We start from the raw sequence: 6348 nt of genomic DNA on the forward strand, positions 1-6348 counted from the left end.
CCGCCCAGACTTTGGGGCTGCGGGCTTCCCAAAATAACATATCCCCCTCATGTTCCTCCCTGGCGCTTGGAGTGTTTTAATGACCCATCTGCCCCAAAACACCTGACCACAGCAAGACCCGTCACGCCGCTCCTTTCTAACTCTACTCTTTCTACCAACTTGCTGCAAGGCACCTGCCAAAACACAATGAAAACCCTGGCAGCCTTACTCCGTTACCTCCCAAACCACCCGTGACCCGCTTGACTCCACCTCATGCACAGAGACCTCAATGTCTCTTTGACCCTCTACGCCAGCTCTGCGCTGCCATAGAACACAGACACACAGAGCTGTGCGATGCACGCATATTCACCACACCGTACAACACGCTCCTAGATCACCGGCAAGAAAAATCCCAGTATAGAGCGCTGTCGTAGGAGACAGAACACAATACAGGGTCAGACAACGCGAGACGGTCTCGGACAGCAGTCGATACAGTTAGAGCAACACAACGCAAAACCGATAGAGCGCCAAACAACACAGTACAAGTTCAAATACAGAGCGATACTATACAACACAACACAGGGTCAGACGATGCGAGACGGTCTGGGGTGGCAGTAGACGCAATTACAGAGCAACGTGATACAGCGCTAATACAGAAGAAACGATGCAATACAAATCCAAACACAGAGCAATGCGATACAACACATAATACAGACACGTGAGAGTCTCAGATGGCGGTCGATGCGATTACAGGGCAATACAATTCAACGCATAATCAGGAGCGATACAAGACAATTCAATGTATAATCTAATACAGAGCAATGCAATACAATGAACCTACCTCCCTTTCCTAGCCATCCCCCAGTGCCAGAGCTTTAGAAATCCCTCTTCTCTTCTTCTGAACTCTCAGGGAAGGAACCCCACTTCTTCCTGACAGCTCCCATCCTGTATTTGAACCCTGAACCCCCTGCATCAGCAGCTCCCGGGGAAGGGGCAGGGCCAGCCTCCAGAAGCCATAATGGCGGCCGGAGGAGCCACAGCCCCTTTTATCTCCTGCCTTGGCTTTACAGCCTGCAGAGCCTCAAACACAGGAGGTGCTCCTCACTGGGGGTAACGAGATCTGCTCTGTGACTGCAGCTGCGTCTGCTGTGTCAGCAACGAGACCGGGTAGGTAATTACACTTACTTTTTCTGGGGTGTAAATTGAGATAGATGTCTGTCCTGGCTTGAGGTAAAACAGAACTAATTTTTTGTTCGGTAATTTTACCTTTTTAGCTGGGCCTCTTCTAACTAACTAAACTCTGAAATTAACAGCATATTGTTCAGAAGCCGTTCACGCTCACAGGGATCAGACCTGATTGTACCAATGAATGGTGAGCAGAGAGGCCCTTGCTTATACTAATTGCTATAACAACCAAGGTCAGGTGAATTTGTTATTTGCCCCATTGGAGGGTTGAAAGCGGAAAAAATGTCGAGGGGTCGCACCTGTAGGGAGGAGCGGACAGCACAAGTGACCCAAAGCTGACCGACAGGGTATTCCGTCCCATCTGCATTCTGCTCGGTATAAAAGCTGAGAGATCAAAGTGTTCTCTTTCTTCCTTCGATGGCCGACATCCGAGGAGCACCCTGTCTCTTCCTCTGCCTTTGACCCCGATTCGAGCATGCCTGACTCCAGATCTGGAATCCGGCTCCTGTCCATTACAGAGTCCGGTCTGGGATTTTCCCTGTGCCTGCTGGTGATGTGATCGTCATCCTGGGGGCTTGATACGGTTTGGTATATACTGTATACTTTTTTTGTTGTTGGTTTCTTTTCTTCTTATTATTTACTATTTCATTATTTAAATAATATTTTCATTAAAGTAGTTTAGTTTTTTTGAAACTCATAACTCGCTTTTATCTCTTTCTCTTCTCTCTTTTCCTTAGAGGGGGGAGGAGGGGCCATCGGGCCATCTGTTGTTCTGATTGGTCAATCCGGTCAAAACCACAACAGATTTATCGGTGCCCGACGTAGGTCTCGACTGTGGTACGACTACAGCTCTGGTAGACTGTCTGAACTGTTTGAATTCCAGCTTGCTCAGATATTAAAACAGACGGCTCACATCAGGTTTTTAGATGGAATATGGTATTGTATCTTGATGGGGATTTCTTCCAGGTTACTTGATGCGGCACTGTAGAATTTGCGTTATGTGTTGTATAATTTACTTGCTCTTTGTGTCTGTATGCAGTGGTTCAAATGTGGTATTCTGATATTGTGTTTGATCCTGATCCATGCTGTGATTGAATGGCTGGTTTCTTTACCTAGATTCTTCGGGCGTTCCGTACTGAATTCTGTAGCTAATCATACTTTGAATTTTACCTTGGGAAAAGGTAAAGTACCTTTACTTCACCTTTTACTGCTTAGGTGAAATTGTCACCATCGGAGACAGAGGATGCAGCCCCCTTGGATAGCGTGAATGACAGCTGCATTCTTAAAATCATTATTTGAGTGTTGATATTGCTGCATGGGCTGCAGGGGTGGTTTCTCTTTAAATCTCGGTGCAGAAATGCGACATGCGCTGACGCTGACCCTACTCAGACTCCATCGGCACCGGTACAAGCTGCTCCGGTGACCAGAAGGAAAAGGAGGAGGTCAGCTCAGCCCTCTGTCCCTTGTGACAAAGACTAAGTAAAGTCAGATAGCAGGCGGGAGAACTCTTCTGATGGAGATGCAGAAGAGGGTCCTTCTAAAGCCGATGAGGGAGAAGCTTCTGCGTCGGCAAGGAAGGAGGACTCAGATACAGAGATAATCATTAAATCCTTCTCCGTGAAGGATTTGCGAAATATAAGAAAGGATTTAAGCCGTAACGATGGTAAGACCCTTGTCTCCTGGTTGCTCCGATGCTGGGATAATGGAGCTGGTTGCGTGGACTTGGATGGTGCAGGACCTAGGCGGTTAGGAAACCTGTCAAAGGAGACCGGGATATATAAAGCTCTTGGGGAAAAGTCACAGACTCTCTGTTTCTGGAGGCGACTCCTATCAGCTGTAAAGGAAGATACCCCGTTAAGGATGACACTGAATGCTGCCCGAGTAAATGGACCAACTTGGAGAGAGGTATTAAATACCTGAGAGAAATGGCTGTGAAAGAGGTGATTTATGGCAACTGGGATAAAACTAACACCGGGCTCCAAAAGGGCCGAACGGCCGGGGGTGGCTCCCGCACCCAAGGTGCCAGCGAGAACAACTAGGGCTTGTTTCGAACCTCTCTGGGAACTGCACGCATTGCCGCCCAGACTTTGGGGCTGCGGGCTTTGCTGGCCACTCCAGCCTCAAAACCACCTGTCTTTCATTTTTTTTCCCACTTTCTACGGTCCCAGACTTGGTCAACGGTTTATGGCTCAAGGGTTATATCTGCACAATCAACCCTCTATATACCTCAGCTAAGATGTCAGAGTTTATCAGGCTATTGGTCGCTTACCCAGAATCTGTTGCCGCAAGGAGTCTCTCAGCCTCGAGGAGCAGAACCTGAAGTTCTCACCCAAGGGGAGATCCTGGCCTGCAGCCGCTGCCCTGCAGGAGAGCTCCAAGGGCTCTGGGGCTCTCCGCTATTTACGGAGCAAGATAATTGACCTATGGTCATATTCTCACGGGAACAAAATATCCAGGTCCCCCCCTCCAGACAGCGTTGCGGCTGCGTGGTCAGCCATCCCCCAAAGTCCAGGTGGGAATTATCGCAACCGACGTTGTAATGGCCATGGTGGCCACAGCCCGAGCAGGAGCCAGAGGGGGAGGGGGGGGGGGAACAGGGAGAGCACACCCCCACAGGACCCCTATACATCCCCCCACACCCAGATTGACACCTATGGGCTCCCCCAGACTCCGGTGGACCCCCATGGACCTCCCCAGACCCCTATGGACCTCAAGGGACACTAATGGAACCTCCTAGACCCCTATGGACACTGATGGAACCCCCCAGACTCCTATGGACCTCTATGGGCAGTGATGGAACCCCGTCAGACCCCTATGGACACTGATGGAACCCCCCCAGACCCCTATGGATCCCTGTGGACACTGATGGAACCCCGCCAGACCCCTATGGACACTGATGGAACCCCCCAGACCCCTATGGACCTCTATGGGCACTGATGGAACCCCACCAGACCCCTATGGACACTGATGGAACCCCCCAGACCCCTATGGACCTCTATGGGCACTGATGGAACCCCACCAGACCCCTATGGACACTGATGGAACCCCCCAGACCCCTGTGGACCTCTATGGACACTGATGGAACCCCCCAGACCCCTATGGACCTCTATGGACACTGATGGAACCCCCCAGACCCCTATGGATACCAATGGACCGCTATGGACCCTCCTGCTCTCCGTCCCTGCCTGTCCCTCCTGAAAGGTTTGTAGCCACCATCCACGGCAGCACTCCAGCCACGCAGGTGGTCCCACCACGTTTCCATGATGTCAACACCATCATGGCTTTCCTGCCGCACCGTGGCTTCCAGCTCCTCCTCTTGGTGGCCCACGCTGCCTGCATTGGTGTGGAAGCACCTCGGCTGGGCCACCGGTCCCACCACCGTTGTGGTGTGGGAAGGGCTAACTTCTACCTGACCCTTCCCAGGCTCAGCCATCGCTCCCCATCCATCGGTGACCCCTGCGTCTCTGCTGATGGGAAAGATTAAGGAAATAAAAAGTCATTTTATTATCAAAATAACTTGATTTTTCTTAAGGGGGGGGGGGGGAATAAATTGTTTATTCTTAACGAGGGGAGGAGGGAAATGAGTTGATTTTTCTTAATGAGAACCCCCAAGGGATGAGGGTCTTCAAGACCTTGGAGGTCTCTTCAAATCTTGACGGGACCCATGGGGGCCTGGTTGAGGATACCCAAACTGGCTGGAATTCCACCCATTATGAGGGGGGGAGGGGGTTATTGTCCACTCGGCCAATGGCAGGGCTCAGAACTGCCCCTCATTTGCATACTCACTTGCATAATATAAGGAGGGGTGCCGAGGGGGCGTGATTGGAAACCCCAGGAGATCCCAGCAGCGGAAGGGAGAAGGCTTGAACCATGGTGTCTGCTCGGGGAAGAAGGAGATCCCAGGAGGGATGGGGATCCCGGAAGGAAAGGGGATCCCGGAAGGGAAGGGGATCCCAGGAGAGATGGGGATCCCAGAAGGGAAGGAAATCCCAGAAGGGAAGGGGATCCCAGGAGAGATGGGGATCCCAGAAGGGAAGGAGACTGAAGAGCCATGGCAGGAGATCTGCAGCCAAGCAGAAGACCAGAGCCCAGGCGAAGCGTCGTCCTGCCAAGAAAAAAAGGTCTCTCAAAGGTTCCTTCCGTTCCGACAACGCCAAGACGCTGGAGAAAATCAAGGGAGTCGGTGGGTTTCTCTCCCAGCAGGCCAAGGGGTTGATGGTCAACTTCATGGAGGACGTCTACAAGGTGGTGTCCAAGGAGGCTGAGAGGCTGCGGAAGGAGAGCCGTGAGCCCCTCATCGGCCCCGCACACGTGGAGGCCGCCCTGAGGCTGGTGGTGCCCAAGAGGAGGTGGAAGAAGGTCTTCACTGTGGCCTCCAGAAGCAGGAACTGAAGAAGAACCTCTTCCTCCCCCTTGAGGGCGGAAAAGAAGACCTAAAGTTCAAGGGAGAGGAGTTAAAACCACCCCAAAACCATCCCCCTCAATTTTCCCCTTCGCTGGAAAGATCCAGTTGGCCAAGAGCCAAGCGATGGCCAACAGAATAATCAACTCAACGTCGCAATAAAGCCCCGATGCAACAGCTTTTTGGGGGTGTTGGGGGGTTCCTTTGGGGGGGGGGGGAAGGATGATGAGGGGTTGGGCGATGGCTCGGAGAATGGGGGGGGAGTGGGGGGGTGGTTTTTCCACCCCCCTCCTCACTGCGAGTAGAGGGTTAAATATACTCCAAAATCTATATTTAAATGGGAAATACTGCCGGGGAGGGGGGGGGAGGGGAAGGTCCCACCTGTCTAATTTACACCAGTATCCCAGTTGTGCTACTGGGAAACCCACCCCTCCCCGAGTAAAAAATAGAGTATACTATTTCTGAGGGGAAGGAGTTTCCCTGACCGGGAATCGAACCCGGGCCGCGGCGGTGAGAGCGCCGAATCCTGACCACTAGACCACCAGGGACCCCATGACCATCCTCCTCACCCACCCCCCCACCTCCCGGGACCCCCCGCTATGGGGCAGCAGGGACCCTTTTTTCCACCACTGCCCCCCCGGTGCTTTTTTCCCTAAAAATTGGTCTTTGGTTGTTGTTTTTTTTTTGGGGGGGGAGAATCGGGATTTTCCCCTAAATCGGGCGATAGAATTATTTCTAAAACCCAAAATTTCCATTTTTAGGAGGAAAAACGGGGTATAAAG

The 6348-nt window shown here is 51.9% G+C and overlaps 1 non-coding gene across 1 annotated transcript; it reads right to left on the reverse strand.

Annotated features, from left to right (window-relative positions):
- Window positions 1–6042: 6042 nt before the first annotated feature.
- On the reverse strand, window positions 6043–6114 carry TRNAE-CUC (transfer RNA glutamic acid (anticodon CUC)). The gene has a single exon. It is a non-coding gene; the product is annotated as a tRNA-Glu (tRNA).
- Between the last annotated feature and the right edge of the window lie 234 nt (window positions 6115–6348).

The sequence above is a fragment of the Numenius arquata genome, unplaced genomic scaffold (assembly GCF_964106895.1).
Source record: "Numenius arquata unplaced genomic scaffold, bNumArq3.hap1.1 HAP1_SCAFFOLD_758, whole genome shotgun sequence".
Lineage (NCBI taxonomy): Eukaryota > Metazoa > Chordata > Aves > Charadriiformes > Scolopacidae > Numenius > Numenius arquata.